We start from the raw sequence: 20,305 nt of genomic DNA, 5'->3' as shown, positions 1-20,305 counted from the left end.
GACTATTAATCCATTCCCGTGTCCGGTTAAATGAACTATTATTCGTACATATAAATACCCCGCCCATCGTGTCCGATCGAGTGTATATGGTTATTTATAGGAACGTCCAATTGTAAATCTTTATATTAAAATTAACAAACTATCATTTAGTTAAACAAATATAAAGCCCATTAATAGCCCATAGTCTAATTTCCACAAGTGTCGTTCTTTTGTCCAAACCCCAATTATGGTACAAAGCCCAATTACCCAATTTTAATATTTAGCCCAACATCATGATTACTTCGTTTTAAATAAGCATAATAATAACTTAGCTACGAGACATTAATGTAAAAAGGTTGAACATAACTTACAATGATTAAAAATAGCGTAGCGTTACACGGACAGAATTTCGACTTACACCCTTACAACATTCGCTAACATACCCTTATTATTGGAAATTAAAATTAAAATTAAAATTAAAATTATAATATATATATATATATATATATATATATATATATATATATATATATATATATATATATATATATATATATATATATATATATATATATATATATATATATATGTTTTTGAGATATAGATAGAATTAGGATATATAAAACTCGAAAAATGCGTGGCCTTTTATAGGCAGTTTAGGAACAGGTATCTTCGCGAGTCACGGCACTCTTGTTCTTCAAACTCCGCAAGTCGCGGAGTTCGACTTTACAGCTCATCCATTTTGGATCTTTACTTGCCGACGGATTTTAATAATATAAATATAATATAAATATATAATTTATATAATTAATTATATATTATATTATATTTATATACATAATTAATTTGTAACTTTCGGTCCGTTGCGTCGAGCATTGAGAGTTGACTCATGTCCCGGATCCGGATTTTTGAACGTCCTTGCGTACAATTTAATATCTTGTACTTTGCGTTTTGAATCTTGTACTCTTGTAATTTCGAGACGTTTCTTATCAATAATTGGAACCTCTTTGATTGTATTTTGTACTTTTGAGCTTTTTGGTCGTTTGCGTCTTCAATTCGTCGAATCTGTCTTTTGTCTTCACCTTTTATTATTTAAACGAATATTACTTGTAAATAGGACAACTACAACTAAAAGCTTGTCTTTCTTGAGGGATAATGCTATGAAATATATGTTCATTTTTAGTATTATCAAATATTCCCACACTTGAGCGTTGCTTGTCCTCAAGCAATATAGTCTTGAAATACTAGAATCACTTCTTTATTCTTCACACTTTGTACATCAGTGATTTCTTTACGGCGGTATAAACAATGGTAGTAACGATGTGGTTTACAGTCCCACATGACTATAAAATTTAGATCCTTTAAGGAAATTGGATCATTATGAAAACATTTGATCTTTTGAAAATTAAATCTAGCTTTTACCCTAGATAAGTTTTCCGGAATAACTCTTCACCGGTGTTTGCAAATTGTTTTTGTGGGTTTGGTGGGTTTCAGATTTGAAAACTTTAGCTCAAAACTTGTGGTTTTGTGTCACCCACTTGCTAACCTTGTATTGGGAAAGCAACACGTCCAGTATACTTGCTCCGTATATTACCTTTCGGTAAACTACCGTCCGGTTGTAAAGGAAAGCGTTGAACAAGCAGCTGTTAAGGCAATGTCCCCTGACATGCTTTTAATTATGGTCTATAACGTATCGGATGCAATTACTATCCTTGGTAGGAGCAATAGTAAAGCTCACCCTTATAATTTTTCGGTCTGGCACAAGGTCCTGTCTTTGACCATGCTATGTAACCATCGTTCTTACGGTTGACACCCGATTTGGTTCACATGACCTAATGAATTCCAGTTGAATTCCTAGGATTTTACGTTCAATGATTGAAAATGGGTTTTCAGAAAACAAATCGGTTTTAATTTTTGATCAAAATATTTTCTCGTTCAAGCTCGATTTTAGATATCATTGAATTCCATGAGTTTGAATTCTCAATCTTTAAGGTCAATCTCAAGGATTGAGTAATATCAGTCTTAAAAGCTGATTTTTGATCTTTTAAGGAGATTATCCTTTCTGGGGATCTGATTCATTAGTCTTATCAAGCTAATTTGCACGGTGCCCCCCATTGTACGAGATAAATCCTTCTCATGGTTAGGATAAATCTGACCACTTGGCGATCCTGTTTGATGCTGAGGTCCGTGGATTTCCTGCTGATTTTAGTGATGACTTTTCTAGATTTTTTGTCAACCTACAGCTGGTCTGAATGACAACTTCTTGACCTAAATCAAGAAGCACGTGTCTTTTTCGGAAGACCTTACTTCCTTTAAATGATGGAATTGATTCATCGTGTAGATCCATCTCTTCTTTTCTTTCATCGGGTAAAACAGTTAATTATCGTCCAAAACAAAAGTATTTTCAATTATTTGTACAAAAATATGTGATATATATTTTGAATAACTTGGTAAAAATTTCCCACACTTGGCTTTTATTTTCCTTTCTTTGCCTTTTTATTTTCCTCTATTCCATTCTTAAATGAATTCTAACATTTTTGGGTTGTTTCTCAATTTATGTCCTTTCCGAGGTAACGACAATTTCGGTATTAACACCTAGTTTTCATCGTTCATAAATATGTATAAACATGATTTTGAGTTCATTTAATTGAAAATTTTGAAAAAATTTACTAGAATTGGGTAGTCAGTATATAAGACTAGGGCTGTTCTTTATTATCAGAGAGCACTAGATTCTAATACAAATACTGCGTTACTAGTATTTCTAATGGTAACTAAGTGTATAAGTCAAAAAAAAAAAATTAAAATTCCGAAAGAATTTAACCCCTTCCCACACTTAAGATCTTGCAATGCCCTCATTTGCAAGAAATCAGTAACAATTTAAATTATTGAGGGTGATTAGCGCAGAAAAATGATTAAATTTTACCAAAGTTTCCAAACATATTGGCGTTTGTTTGCTGAATGATAAATGGTGCACATCATTTGTTCATTCCGTCTTGTTGTTACATCATATTTATTTTTCATCTTGTTGTCAAAATTAGTTGCTTTTGCTGAACTTAATGCCAGTCTTTGAAAATGCGTTGTTTTACCCTGTTGTGTACATAAGATAAACTGCAAACATATATACATATTTTTGAAGTTTGGTATATTACCCCACATTCAAAAATTATTAAAATCTAATAATAAAAGTTAGAAAATTATAAAAACTATTACAATATCAACATAAGTGCTAAATGTAGTAACATTACAAAAATAAACTAAATAAAACTAAATAAACTAGGGTTGATACTGATACCAGTAGGGGTTCCATGCATAACCGTATGTGTTATAGAATGCTTCAGCTGGGTTATAAGTAGGATACGGTGGTTGAATCTCTATAGACCAGGGAGGAAATACGGGCTTTGGAGTAGGAATATAGTTTCTACCTACAAGTTGGCAATGAGCTATGATGTGGTTTTGATGAACTTGCCAATCTTTAAATGTTCGATGTCTAGCATTTTCATACTCTTGTGAAGCTATAAACCTTTGCATTTCTGTCATTTCATTTCCCCCTCCCACATTACCTGACTGTTGATCTCTTTCAACCTGTGGATGTCTTCCATTATATGGTACTGTGGCGTTATTTCGCCTCTTCAAAACCTTAGCACCATGATATACATTTAAACCAATTGTATCGTGGGGTTCTGGTTCTTCGATTAATAATCCCCCCCCCCCCCCGACTTATATCCACATCGAGATACTCAGCAATTAATGTAATAAATATACCACCTCCTATTATACTGTGCGGTCTCATCCCCCGAACCATAGCCGATAAATAATAACCCACACAATAAGGTATACTTACAGTGCTTTGTGGGTCTCGAATACACATGTGGTAAAATAAATCTTGCTCATTTACCTTTTCCTTATTTTTACCTAGCTGTGTAATCGAGTTAGCTAGAAACCTGTGAATTACTCTTAACTCAACTCTATCTATATCCGTATAAGAGTAATTTCCCCCTTTAAATCGGTGATGGCTAGTCATTTGACTCCATACACCATGCGTATCAAAATTTTCATCAATCTTCCTACCATTTAATATCAACCCTTGACAATCGGCAGATGCTAGCTCCTCAGGCGTATATATACGTAAGGCCTGAGCCATGTCTAGTAGAGACATGTGGCGCATCGAACCTCCTAACAAAAATCTAATAAAAGTTCGATCGGTTAAAGTAGCTACCCGATCATTTATTTCTATACTACACAATAATTCTTCACACCATACTTTATATACAGGTCTACGCATGTTGAATAATCGTACCCAATCGTTAAAAGTAGAATTACCATACCTCTGTGTAAGTAATTCTCTAATCCGTTCGCCCAATCCTACAGCTTCTAACGGTTCCCATTCTATTACCCTAGGTACTTCAACAGCTTTAGAATGAAGAGCGTGCAAGCCCCTTTGGTATTTTGGATAATCTATCCAACGTCTGTCTAATCTCAAGTTCGGGTGCAAATCTTCCACGTGCATATCTGAAAATGTCATAACTGGATGAGATATATCTTGTTTGTAATAGTTATCAACATCCTGTTGTTCCGCATTCTCAAGAGGAGCAATGCGAGCTTGGGATGAAGATTCACCCCCTTCAGTCTGCAAAACACATCAAACACAATTTTTGTGCATCCAAATATGCATTAGTGTCAACAAAATCATCAATCAAAATAATTACAATGACATGTTCAATTTATATCAAACTTATGCTCATTTTCATATTTTTATCAAATCTACACTTTTTCAAATAAGAATATACGAAAATGTTCGCCAAGTTCATAAGCATTCAACTCAAATAACATGTCAAAATAATCATTATTAGCAATTAAACAAGTTTCAAATGGCATTATCTCTCAAAAATAAAGTTCATGAATTTTAGACTTGAAAAGTCCACTTTAATTCTCAAAAATTATGTTTAGGCTCAAAGTTTGGATCATTTAACTACCTAAACATGTTACACTACTTAATTTAGCAATAATTCATGACAAAAATTGGCCATAACCTATTTATATCAAAAAGCCCCAAATTGCTCAAAAACACAAACCCTAGATTACTCAAAATTTGAAGTTTAAGGCTTCTAATCATGTTAAATAGCATTAATCTAGATTATACAAGCATAATATATAAGCAATTTAAGCATCATTACACTAAAAAGCATCAAAATCGAATTGGGTATAAATTTGTTCAAGAACACTAATTTTCGGATTAAATGGGTGTTTTGATGAAGAAATTACCGTTTTTCTTGAGAAAGTCCTTGTTAATAGTCTCCTCATTGTGATTTTGTGAAAGATTTGATGATTTTTGGTGAAAAATTTCGAATTTGAGAGTGTTTTTGGTGGGTATTTTCGCAGTATTTTGAGTATGGTTGTGTGCAAACTGATCTGATCGGCCGTTTTATTTTTTTCTGGATTTTGCAACCTCCGCGAGTTGCGGTATTTACCCATTATAAACTCCGCGAGTTGCGGTGTTTGTATTATTTTTTTATTTTTTATTTTTTTTATAAAAATCTTAACTTATAAAAACAATATTAATAAATTAATTTTAAAATTTTGTTTTCTTTTTAGGATGAGGGCGTTTCGGATCGATGCCCTAGTCCGCTCCTCGACAAAATTTTAAAATTTGTCTTTTTCAAGCGATTGTTTTAAAAGCAAAGATTTTTGGGTTTTTTTAATTTTTTTGGCATACTTTAAATCAATAAGATTAAAAATAATGATAATAAAAATTCTCGTCCCGCCCTCGGGTAAAGCAATTTCGGTTCAACGACCTAGTCTTCAACTCACGACGAATTTTAAAAATCATATTTTTAACTTAACGAAATAAAGTAAATTTTTGTTTTTAAATTCACACCAAACTTAAATTTAAAATGCATAAAATTAAAAATTCATATTTTAAAAATTAAAAATTCACTCCAAACTTAAATTTAAAATGCATAAAATTAAAAATTCATACCAAACTTAATTAAAAATATTAATTTTTCAAATATTTACAATTTTAAATATATATTAATTTAAAAAGTTTACAATATTATTTTAATATTAATTTATTAATTTTTAAAAATATGGTAAAAATAAAAATAAAAATCTTTTTGGCTTTTATCCCACTTTAATCAATCAAATATTATAAAAAATATACGCCCCTCTTTTCGGTAAAATAATTTCGGTTCCATGACCTAATTTAACTCATGACGAATTTTTGAAATATTTTGGGTTGATTGATTAAAGATATTTATTAAACGTTAAATTTCGCAGTGATGTAATAAATTTTTGTATGATATCAATAATTTCGGTCGCAAGACCTAATTTTATTGAATACCAATTTAATACTTTATAGCGAACAAATTAGCGTTTATTATCAAAAGGTTAAAAATAAAAATAAAAATAAAAACTGTACAAACTTACCTGTGAGATAGTATTCTTAGTGATATGCTCTAGCCCACTCATAAGATAGTCGGACTAATTGATTTTCCATGGCTACATAGGCGTAACCTCGAGCATTTAATGTTTTTTCTTCTAAACATATGAACGGTACATCTCTGCATAAAGTAACAAATTCGGTGTTTGAATAGGTTTGATTATTTGAACATTTACCTTCTTGTGACCATTTTCCGCATTTGTGACATTTTTCAAGGTGTCGTGCTCTTCTTTTCGCTGCGGATTTTGATTTTCCTTTACCAAATTGTAACTTATTATTTTCGCATCTAGATTCTTTTCTTACTCCGTCCAATTTTTCTCTGATTACTGATACCAGTTCACTCGGAAGTGTGTCATTATTACGTTTAGTGATCAAAGCGTGTAGCATTAGACCATGGTTTAGTTCACAGGAAGTCTTCATCTCGTAAATCCTAAAAAAATAAAAAATTCAGAATGGGGGGAGAAGACTAGTTCTTTAGGGTCTGCTAGGGAAAGACCATTCGGGTTCCATTTTCGAGAACTACACGAAAACAGAAAATCTAACTCTAACAGAAATACATATTATCCTTTAAAGACTTGATTCTCTCCACACTTAGTTAGCTTGGTATCGAAATTGTGATTAACTTCGTTGTCGACTTCGATCGGACTATCTATGTAGTGTTTAACTATGTGACCATTAACTTTAAATTCAATCCCATTTGAATTTATTAATTCTATCGTTCCGTATGGGAAAACTCTTTTGACTATGAATGGTCCAGACCATCTTGATTTCAATTTTCCAGGAAATAGCTTGAATCGTGAATTGAAAAGAAGAACTCTGTCTCCTTCTTTAAATTCTTTTGAACTTCTGATTCTTTTATCATGCCATTTCTTCGTTCTTTCTTTATAGATTAACGAATTTTCGTATGCTTCATGTCTTAATTCTTTTAATTCGTTTAATTGACTAAACCGTAGACGTCCGGCTTCATGTAAATCAAGATTACATGTCTTCAAAGCCCAAAATGCTTTGTGTTCAATTTCTACTGGAAGATGACATGCTTTTCCATAAACGAGTCTAAAAGGTGTGGTTCCAATTGGAGTTTTGTAGGCTGTTCTAAAAGCCCAGAGTGCATCCTCCAATTTTATGGACCATTCCTTCGGATTTGATCCTACGGTTTTCTCTAGAATACGTTTTAAAGCTCGGTTGGTATTTTCAACTTGTCCACTTGTTTGTGGATGATATGCAGTGGAGATTTTATGAGTTACTCCGTATCTTTTAAGAACTTTCTCAAGTTGATTATTACAGAAATGAGTACCCCGATCACTTATTAAAGCTTTCGGTGTTCCAAACCTTGCAAAAAGACGTTTTAAGAAGTTGACTACAACTCGTGCATCGTTAGTTGGGAGAGCTTGTGCTTCCGCCCATTTAGATACATAATCAATGGCAACGAGAATGTAGAGATTATTATGAGATTTTGGAAATGGACCCATAAAGTCAATACCCCAAACGTCAAATACTTCACATACTTGAATGACATTTTGTGGCATTTCATCACGTTGACTTATTTTTCCGGCCCTTTGACATGCATCACATGATTTGCAAAAAAGGTGTGCGTCTTTGTAAATTGTAGGCCAATAGAATCCAGCATCATAAACTTTTCTTGCTGTTAGTTGAGGCCCATAATGCCCTCCTGTTGGTCCTGTGTGACAATGGTTTAAGATTTTACTAACTTCATCTCCAAATACACATCGGCGTATTATTCCATCGGGACAACTTTTAAACTGATGTGGATCTTCCCAGAAATAGTGTTTTATATCACTGAAGAATTTCTTTCGTTTTTGGTACGATAATCCTTTTTCAAGGAATCCACATACTAAGTAGTTTGCATAGTCTGCAAACCATGGAATTTCATTATAATCTATCTTCAATAGATATTCATCAGGAAAGTTGTCTTGTATGGCCGATTCATTTAGAACTTCTAATTCAGGATTTTCAAGACGAGAAAGATGATCAGCGGCGAGATTTTCTGCTCCTCTTTTATCTCGGATTTCAATATCGAACTCTTGTAAGAGTAAGATCCAACGGATTAATCTTGGTTTAGCATCTTGTTTCGAAAATAGGTATCTAAGAGCAGAATGGTCGGTATAGACCACCGTTTTAGCTAGAACGAGATATGATCGAAATTTGTCAAAAGCAAAGACAATAGCAAGGAGTTCTTTTTCAGTAGTTGTGTAGTTCGTTTGTGCTCTTTGTAACGTCTTACTAGCATAATATATAGGTTGAAATCGTTTTTCAATCCTTTGTCCTAAAACGGCTCCCATTGCAAAATCACTTGCATCGCACATAAGTTCAAACGGTAGATTCCAATTTAGAGTTATCATGATCGGCGCATTAGTAAGTTTTTCTTTAAGAATACTAAAAGATTTAATGCATTCATCTGAAAAGATGAATGGAGCATCCTTTTCTAGGAGTTTATTCATAGGAGTGGCAATTTTAGAAAAATCTTTTATGAAACGTCGGTAAAAACTGGCATGCCCTAGAAAACTCCTAACTCCTCTAACATTGGTTGGATGTGGAAGTTTAGCAATTACATCTACTTTAGCTCTATCCACTTCAATTCCTTCCTTTGAAATTTTATGACCAAGAACGATGCCTTCTTTAACCATGAAATAACATTTCTCCCAATTAAGAACTAGATTTGATTGTTCGCATCTAATAAGCATTCGTTCAAGATTAGCTAGACATGTTTCAAAAGTATCGCCGAAGACTGAAAAGTCATCCATGAAAACTTCCATGCATTCTTCTATCATGTCGTGAAAAATCGCCATCATGCATCTTTGAAAGGTTACAGGGGCGTTGCAAAGTCCAAATGGCATGCGTTTGTAAGCAAAAGTACCATAAGGGCACGTGAATGTGGTTTTCTCTTGGTCTTCGGGTGCTATTGGAATTTGAAAATATCCGGAAAAACCATCAAGAAAACAATAGTAACTATTTCCAGCTAATCTTTCCAACATTTGATCAATGAAAGGTAAGGGAAAGTGATCTTTTCTGGTGGCATCATTTAATTTTCTATAATTAATACAAACACGCTATCCTGTTACAGTCCTAGTAGGAATAAGTTCATTTTTCTCATTTGTAATGACAGTCATGCCACCTTTCTTAGGTACGCATTGAACTGGGCTTACCCATGGACTATCAGAAATTAGATAAATTAAACCTGCATCAAGCAGTTTAATAATTTCTTTCTTAAAAACATCTTGCATATTAGGATTTAGTCTTCGTTGGCGTTGCACATACGTTTTATGACCTTCTTCCATAAGGATTTTATGTGTGTAATACGAAGGACATATTCCTTTAATATCATGAATCTTCCATGCAATGGCTGGTTTATGAGCTTTTAATACAGAAATGAGTTGTGATTTCTCATTTTCAGTAAGAGAAGACGATATTATTACAGGTAATTCAGATTCACCATGTAAATAAGCGTATTCCAAATGGTTTGGAAGTGACTTTAACTCTAATGTCGGAGGTTCTTCTATCGATGATTTATATCGATATCTGTCTTCTTCTTTTAACATTTGAATTTCTTCTGTTGTTGGTTCATATCCATTAGCCATTAGTGTAGCTAACATTTCAGTTTCATCAATTGGTTCAGTTCCTTCTCCTAAAGAACATTCTCCTGTTCCTTGTAATTCTGGAAATTCTTCTAACAATTCTGCATGTGAATCTATAGTTTGAATATAATAACATGTATCATCTGCAGATTGCGGTTGTTGCATTGCTCTATCAATTGAAAAGGTAACACTCTCGTCCTCTATACTTAGGGTCAGTTTCTTTCCGAACACGTCTATCATTGCTTTAGCCGTGTTTAAGAATGGTCTTCCTAATATGAGAGGAACTTGAGAATCTTCTTCCATGTCTAGAACAACAAAATCTACTAGAAATACTAAAGTACCAACTTTAACTAGCATGTTCTCCATTATCCCTCTAGGATTTTTTATTGATCTATCGGCTAGTTGTAAACTTATTCTTGTTGGTTTCAATTCTCCAAGGTCTAGTTTAGCTTATAGTGAATACGGCATTAAATTTATACTAGCACCTAAGTCTGCCAATGCTTCTATTGAACTAAAACTACCCAGAAAACATGGAATTGTGAAACTTCCAGGATCAGATAGTTTTTCTGGTATCTTATTCAACAGCACTGCTGGACAAATAGCATTCATAGTAACGGCCGAGAGTTCTTCCATTTTCTTTCTATTTGAGATTAGATCTTTCAAGAATTTAGCATATCTAGGCATTCCTGAAATCACATCAATGAAAGGAAGATTTACATTTATCTGTTTAAACATATCCAAGAATTTGGATTGCTCGGCTTCAAGTTTCTCTTTTTTCATTTTACTGTAAGGAAGTGGTGGTTGGTATGGTTTAACATAAGGTTTAGCCTTAACTTTGTTATCTTCATTAACCTTTTCAACTACCGGTTCTTTTTCCTTATCTTGTTCAGGTTGTGGTTCTTGTGGAGTAGGAATATCTTCATTAGGAATTACAGGTATTTCAGGTGGTTTAAGTGTAATACCACTTCTTGTGGTAATAGCTTTAGCTGTTTCATTCCGGGGGTTAGCATTTGTATCACTAGGTAGACTTCCCGGTTTTCTCTCACCTATTAACCTTGCTAGGTTACTTACTTCTTGTTCCAAATTTTGAATAGAAGCTTGTTGATTTCTAAATGCTTGAGCATTTTGTTCATTGGTATGTTTCTGAGATGTGAAAAACTGCGTTTGAGATTCAACTAACTTCGTCATCATATCTTCTAAATTCGGCTTTTTATCATCGGTTTGTGGTTTGTTTTGAAAATTAGGTCTTTGCTAATTGTAAGTATTATTGGATACTTGTTGATTACAAGGACCTTGTTGGTTGGTGTATGGAATATTTCGGTTATAATTCTGGTTTTGATTGTAAATAGGTCTTGGCGGTTGATAATTATTCTGATAATTATTTCCAGGCCTTTGGTTTATGTATGAAATATTCTCTCTTTGTTCCATTGTTAGTTCAATACTGAGACAATCTTTTGTCAAATGTGGTCCTCCACACTGCTCACAACTAATTCGTATTGAGTGAATATCCTTAGTCATCTTTTCCATTCGTCTCTCGACAGCATCTATCTTTGCAGAAATGGAATCTAAGTCATGGATAGAATCGGCTCTAGCTGCTTTAGATGATCTAACGATATCTTTTTCTTGGTGCCACTCATGTGAGTGGGAAGCAGTGTTATCAATAATTTTATAAGCATCAGTTTCGGTTTTCTTCATAATGGAACCACCAGCTGCTATATCGATGTCTTTTCTTGTAGTGATGTCGCATCCTTGGTAGAATATTTGTACTATTTGACAAGTGTCTAAACCATGTTGCGGACATCCTCTTAATAACTTTCCAAATCTGGTCCATGCCTCATATAGAGTTTCATTTGGCTTTTGTGTGAACGTAACAATTTCTCCTTGAAGTCTCACGGCTTTAGATGCCGGAAAGAATTGTTTAAGAAAATTTTCAACTAAAACGTCCCATGTATCAATCGCCCCTTCAGGTAACGATTCCAACCAATCTTTGGCTTCTCCCTTTAAAGTCCAAGGAAATAACATGAGATATATCTGTTCATCTTCTACTTCTCTTATTTTAAATAGTGTGCAGATCCTATTAAATGTACGAAGATGTTCATTTGGATCTTCCTTCGGCGCACCACTAAATTTGCATTGATTAGTCACCATGTGTAGAATTTGTCCTTTGATTTCATAATCTGGCGCATTAATGTCTGGATGAGTAATTGCGTGACCTTGGCCAGTGCGTTTAGCTCTCATTCGGTCTTCCATACTTAGAGGTTCCAGATTCTCCATGATTGTATTTGTTGAATCTGAATCACTAGAGGATTCTGATTTAATGGTTCGTTCCTCAACAATCTCTGTTTGAATGATTGGTGGTTCCGGAGGAAAAATTAATGGTTCAGGATCTATAAATCGTCCCTGAATATTCTCCGGATTCTCAATTGTGAGGTCGGGTTCAAAGAATGGATTATCGGAAATTTGAACTGGAGTACTTGGTTGACTGGATGACGATTCTAAAGAAAAATCAACGGCGGTAATATTAGCTAGATGTCTTGATCGAGTTACACGTGGTGAACGTACAAAAGGTGGTGGTGAACGTCTTGCTCGGTGCATTCACTGAATATCCTATTAGTTTTTAAAAAGGAAAGAAAAATTATATAAGTTATCCAATTAATAGACTTTTCTGATTTTGTCCACGTTTCGAATAGCCAAAAGATGCAGCAGAGGGGCAGGATTCGTTTGGTCTCAATATAATTGAGTACTGTTTGGCTCCAATAACCCGGTCCACGTACAAATCAAACTATTACTACGAATCAGAAAATTTTGATGTCTATCAATTTAACCACTTAAAATAAATTTTCTAAATTTTAAGAAGTTTTAGATAAGAAATAGAGAAAATTCTAAGTCCTAAAAACTAGAATGACGAGAAATAAGAAAGAAAAAGAGCGTGTCGATATTAAAATTGGAGAAATAAGAAAGAAAAAGAACGACTTATAAAACTTTAAAACACTCGACTAACCCAACCTTATTATTATCACTAACTTAAAATTAAAATTGCAAATTGATATTACTAATTGGAGTGATAATTGATACATAGGTAAAAGGCGTCGAAAAATAAAAATAAGAAAGTAGCGCGTTGAAACTTAAAAAAGAACTAAAAACTAAGAACTAAAAGTTGCGTCTAAAAATATTAAAGCTTACAAATAAAACTATATCCCAAATGACAATATCTTAAAAAAAATACTAAAACTTAGATAGGCGTCGCAAAATTCTAAAGCACCTAAATCTTAGTCTAAAGAGAAAGCACTTAAGGGATTTTACGGCAAAGCCTAAAAATCTAGAAGTAAAAATAACTATGGCAAAAACTATGACTTAAAACTAAATACGAATGATAAAAATACAAAAATTACGAATAAACGATTAAGAAAAAAATACAAGAATAAAAATAAGATTAAAATTGATAAAATTATTTAATTTTATAAAAATATTATTTTTATATATTTATATTATAAAAGTATTAATTTTTATATATAAATAAACTAATTATAATTAATTATTACTAATTAAATTGAAACTTAAATTAAATATTAAACTAATTAACCCTAATTGATAATAATAATAAATACTCCATAATTAATGCTTACTAGGGTTTCTGTGTGACCTGTCTGGGCGGCTCCGCGAGTCGCGGTGAACCCAGTTCAAAACCCCCACAAGTCGCGGAGATTGCAGGTTCAACGTGTACCAGGTTCAAATTTGACAGGTTCAGTTTTTATTATATTTTTTTTTTATATTTTTCTGTTTTATATTTTCTGTTTTAATAATTAAATAAAATATTTATATAAATTAAATAAAAACTTATGTTTTAAAAACTAAAATAAAAATAGAAATACTTTATAATTTTATAAAAATCTTAAAAATAGATTTAAATATATATTTTTTCGGTTTTTTTTTTTTTGTGTTTATGTGGCGTTTCGCTTCTTCGTTCCCCGGCAGCGGCGCCAAAAATACTTGATGTTATGCGAGGTGTATATGAAATAGCTTTATTTTACTAGAAAAAACTATTAAATACGATACAATTTTACACAAGATATTTATTTATTTATTTATAGAATATTTATACTTAAACCTTGCTACAACACTTATAGGCAGTGTACCTAATCGTACAGTAGTGTAGTTTTTAGTAAGTCCGGTTCGTTCCACATGGAATCTTTTAAACAAAGGTTAACGCTATATTAGTTTTAATTTATAAAAAAATACAAATATATATAAGTAATATTATTATTAAAAAGTGGGGTTTTTACCGTTTAATGACCGGTTTGTCGATTTAAAACTTTAGTCGCAGTTAAAACCTAATGTAAAATATTTAATTTAAAGCGTAAAGTAAATAACGATAATGAAATTGCGATAAATAAAAGTGCGATAAAATAAACTTGCGATAATTAAAAAGTACGATAATTAAAAGTGCAATTAAATACAATGACAATAAATAAAAGTACGATAATTAGAAGTGTAATTAAATATAAAATAAAGGAAATTAAATATGAAATAAAAGAATTATGCTTATTTAAACTTCCGTAATCATGATGTTTGACGTGTTGATTTTAGTTTTATGCCCATGGGTTAATTGTCCTTTGTCCTGGATTATTTAATATGTCCGTCTGGGTTTTGTCCATAACAGTCCATCAGTCATAAATATAAAGTGCGAGTATCCTCGTCAAATTATCCTTATACCCGAAGTCAAATATTCAAACTAATTGGAGACTTAAACTGTAACAAGATTTTAATACTTTGGTTAATAATTACACCAGATTATCGACTGCGTGTAACCCAAGGTTTTAATACTTTGTTATCAATTATGCCAAGTGTCCTTGTACATAATTTCACCCCTGTTTTAATAATTCTAGTGACTATTAATCCATTCCCGTGTCCGGTTAAATGAACTATTATTCGTACATATAAATACCCCGCCCATCGTGTCCGGTCGAGTGTATATGGTTATTTATAGGGACGTCCAATTGTAAATCTTTATATTAAAATTAACAAACTATCATTTATTTAAACAAATATAAAGCCCATTAATAGCCCATAGTCTAATTTCCACAAGTGTCGTTTTTTTGTCCAAACCCAATTATGGTACAAAGCCCAATTACCCAATTTTAATATTTAGCCCAACATCATGATTACTTCGTTTTAAATAAGCATAATAATAACTTAGCTACGAGACATTAATGTAAAAAGGTTGAACATAACTTACAATGATTAAAAATAGCGTAGCGTTACACGGACAGAATTTCGACTTACACCCTTACAACATTCGCTAACATACCCTTATTATTGGAAATTAAAATTAAAATTAAAATTATAATATATATATATATATATATATATATATATATATATATATATATATATATATATATATATATATATATATATATATTTATATATATATATATATATATATATATATATATATACGTTTTTGAAAGATAGATAGAATTAGGATATATAAAACTCGAAAAATGCGTGGCCTTTTATAGGCAGTTTGGGACCAGGTATCTCCGCGAGTCGCGGCACTCTTGTTCTTCAAACTCTGCAAGTCGCGGAGTTCTACTTTACAGCTCATCCATTTTGGATCTTTACTTGCCAACGGATTTTAATAATATAAATATAATATAAATATATAATTTATATAATTAATTATATATTATATTATATTTATATACATAATTAATTTGTAACTTTCGGTCCGTTGCGTCGAGCGTTGAGAGTTGACTCATGTCTCGGATCCGGATTTTCGAACGTCCTTGCGTACAATTTAATATCTTGTACTTTGCGTTTTGAATCTTGTACTCTTGTAATTTCGAGACGTTTCTTATCAATAATTGGAACCTCTTTGATTGTATTTTGTACTTTTGAGCTTTTTGGTCGTTTGCGTCTTCAATTCGTTGAATCTGTCTTTTGTCTTCACCTTTTATTATTTAAACGAATATTACTTATAAATAGGACAACTGCAACTAAAAGCTTGTCTTTCTTGAGGGATAATTCTATGAAATATATGTTCGTTTTTAGCATTATCAGTTTGGTGTGGAAAATTATATGCAGCGGTGACGCAGTTCAAGTGACCCTCTAGAACGAGCTGGCAACTGCTTTTGATGCAGACACGTATGATTCTATAGAAAAACCCGTTATTTTGGCAGTCAGCTCATGTCGACCAAAGTTTACCGCGGTAACAACGCAAAAAAAAAAAAAAATACTTGCTTGCTTCCCAAATATTTTATCTACTCATGGGTCAATGATGACTGGTTTACTAACTAACTTTGACATTTCTCTTTCAAAAGGTGTGCTACAACTTAATGGAACGCAGGCTACACATTGTTACTTCAATCCACCAATTCCAGAATTTATCGATTCAATTAATGAGTGAGAAGCACTATTACTCCCATTATGGAAACCATTTATAAATAAATACTTGATAATAATTCCCATGAATTATTTACACATGCACAGGGCACGTTTCTTAGCCAACCCACCATTGCTGATTAACCGACAGAGATCTCCTGACCTTGCAATTGAGCGCAACCGCAACAGATTTCCAATCGCAGAACTACTGACACACATTCTCAACAACTACAGGGTAAGTATAATATTTTAAAAAAGATAGAATCCTTTGTAATTGCACGTTCGTTACATGCGAATAAAAATACTTGTGCAGTCTGTAGAATTCACTTGCCAAGCAATTATCGAGCAAGTAGGCGGTAACAGAGACTGGTACTATAAAATTTGCAACGACTGCACCTTCAAGGTAATAGAGGAAGTCGAAGAGCCTGACAAATACACTTGCAGGACACATGGCCCGCAGGCAATCTACAGACCAGCGTATGAAATGATAACACCTTGAATTTTGTTCCCGCCATATTCATACTAATAAAATTACCCAACTCTTGAAGCGTCAACTATATTTATACTAAATTAAAAAAATTTCTATATGTGGCAGTTACTGTTTCAAAACAATCGTCAATGATGATTCAACAACTGCATTCTTTACGTTCTTCGGTGACACTGGAACCCAAATTGTTGGCCACACATGCAGTGAGCTAGTGACAGTTAGAGGTTTTGACCAGGCCCACGAACTACCAGACGTTATAACCGCTATTGTAGGACAGTCGCACACATTTCAGTTCCATTATAACCTGCAATCGAGGAAATAATACCCAGAATTTGTTGTTGACAAGTTTCTTGATGAAGTGGCCAACGACACACCAATTGTCACCCCAATTAACAGCCCTACTGAAATGTCCCGTTGTGACGACCCAGAAATTTCTGACCAAATTTAAACTTTAAGCTTTATATTATTCCGACACGATAAGCAAAGTTTGTTAAGTTAAATCTCAAGAATTTTAAACTGTGTTCATACATTCATTATAACCTCGACCAAATTCCGACGATTCACGAACCGTTATATATAAATAGATATGTATATGTATATATATATATTATAACTTGAGAATATTAATAAAGTATTAAACGTATAATACTTTACACGAACGTATTTGTTTCAATATGATTTTCGACGAAAAAAAAATATATTAAATGATTGAATTATCAGAAACATTGAATTATGATTACAAGTCTCTGTTGAGAGGTCCACTATGATTTGAGAAAATCTATTCCTCTTAACGATATTCAGAATAATTTGTAAAGCTATTTATAAATAAATAAAAAAGTGTCATTTACGAAAGTTAGACAAAAGTTAGTGGAGAATTGGTTTCCATATTATTCTATTAATCTATTTTCAAACGTACAAAGACGTTTTCAGTTTAAAAAGAACTTTATTATTAAAACGTATATAACTTTTATAATTATCTAGAATCACTTTTGACAACTCATTACTTAACCAGTATAATAAATATAACAATATTTATATTTTATTTCATTAAATATATATAACGATTTAAATTAATATTATATATATTTATACGCGTATTATACATACATAGTTTTTTATACTTTTACTATACTTTAACTTTACCTTTACTTTACTTTTACTTTACTTTAACTTTAAAAATTCACTTTAATAATTCATACTTTAATAATTCACTTTAATAATTCATACTTTAATAATTCACTTTAATAATTCATACTTTAATAATTCATACTTTAATAATTCACTGTAATAATTCACTTTAATAATTCATACTTTAATAATTCACTTTTATAATTCAAAAATCTATTATAAATAGAATTCAATAGGTTTCATTATTTCATAGAAACTTGAAAATATATTTCTCTAAACTCTCTCAATTGATTTATATATATATATATATATATATATATATATATATATATATATATATATATATATATATATATATATATATATATATATATATATATATATATATATATATATATATATATATATATATATTTGCTCTGTATTATTTCAAGATATTATTAGTATACATAAAATATTACGACGGAGTGCTGTCCGAGTGATTTCAAAATAGTTTTTTTGAATGAGTCGAAGCTAAGGAAATTATGGGTTATAGCTATGGAGGTGATGGGTATGGTTCATGGGTATGCTCGTGAGGTCAATCTAGTGTTTATCATCTCCGTTGCGTCTACGTACTTTCCTGCAATATTGATTCTCAATATTGATACGTTCGTGAATCTGAGGCCAACCTTGCACTTATTAAATGACGTTATATGTATTTTTACTACGAAATATAGTATTGTGAGTTTCATTTGCTCCCTTTTATATATATTTTTGGGACTGAGAATACATGCGCTGTTTTTATAAATGTTTTACGAAATAGGCACAAGTACTAAAACTAATTCTATGTGGGTTTAAACCAGAAATATACCCTTAGCTTGGTAACATTAAACTACTTGTCTATGTACGGTAGGCGCGAATCCTAAAGATAGATCTATTGGGCCTGACAAACCCCATCCTGACTATGGGATGCTTTAGTACTTCTAGGTTATTTTAAACACACCTGATCTGGTGTACTTCAGAGGGTAAAACATGAACGTTAAGGCTTGTTACCGGGTGCCTACAACTTATAGAATACTTTTATACACTTGCGAGTGTACATATATTTATAAACGGAAATCTTGTGGTCTATTAATATATTGAAATGATTGTTATGATAAACTTATGAACTCACCAACCTTTTGGTTGACACTTTAAAGCATGTTTATTCTCAGGTATTAAAGAAATCTTTCGCTATGCATTAGCTCATTTTATGGATATTACTTGGAGTCATTCATGGCATATTTTGAAAGATGTTGCATTCGAGTCATTGAGTTCATCAAGATTATTATTAAGCCAATATATATATATATATATATATATATATATATATATATATATATATATATATATATATATATATATATATATATATATATATATATATATATATATATATATATATATATATATATTTGTAAAGAAAGTTTGTCTTTTAAAAACGAATGCAATGTTTGTAAAATGTATCATATAGAGGTCAAATACCTCGCGATGTAATCAACTATTGTGAATCGTTTATAATGTATATGAACGGGTCCTTTCAGTTAGTATCAGAGCTGGTTTAATGCCGTTTATTAGCGGGTTAATCGTAGAGGGGGTTCTCACAGTGTTACCTGTGACGAAGCATTGGCTCTTACTCCTCGCGGTCCCTATTAGGGTTGGCTGTACTGCCGAGAGGCGGGCCGTAAAATCAGTGTCTGAGGTACGCTCAGTGGTCACAGGCGGTTAGCTGAGAAGGCACTGAGTGGGATGCGTCCCCAACTTTTAGTTGGTATCAGAGCGGTGGTCTTAGCGAACCAGGTCTGCATTAGTGTGTCTAACTGATAGTCGTTAGGATGCATTAGTGAGTCTGGACTTCGACCGTGTCTGCATTTCAAAAGTTTTGCTCATTATTCTTGTCGGAAATTACCTGCTTATCATTCTTAGTCTAGACACATCTTATTGCATTGATTGCATGAATAGTGTATAGACAAAATTCATATCTTAGCGTATCTGCTAATTCATATCTTAGCGTATCTGTTACTGTAAACTTTGCCTGACATATTCCGTAAATTCCTCCGTAATCTACGAAACCTTTTGCTCTATATAATTAGAATACCACCTGATAGTCGGAAAATCATTTCATATCAAAAAATTCTTTATTCAATCGTACGAAATGGAATTCGTCATTAGTTCAAGTCCCTCGGATTCCGAAATGGAATCCCACTCAAGTTCCGAAAGCAGTGTGACCGGAATGGATCAACCAATTAGTCATCATCTATTCTGGATGAATCGGGG

The sequence above is a fragment of the Rutidosis leptorrhynchoides genome, chromosome 2, assembly GCF_046630445.1.
Source record: "Rutidosis leptorrhynchoides isolate AG116_Rl617_1_P2 chromosome 2, CSIRO_AGI_Rlap_v1, whole genome shotgun sequence".
Classification (NCBI taxonomy): Eukaryota; Viridiplantae; Streptophyta; class Magnoliopsida; order Asterales; family Asteraceae; genus Rutidosis; species Rutidosis leptorrhynchoides.
This window is presented reverse-complemented; position numbering follows the sequence as displayed.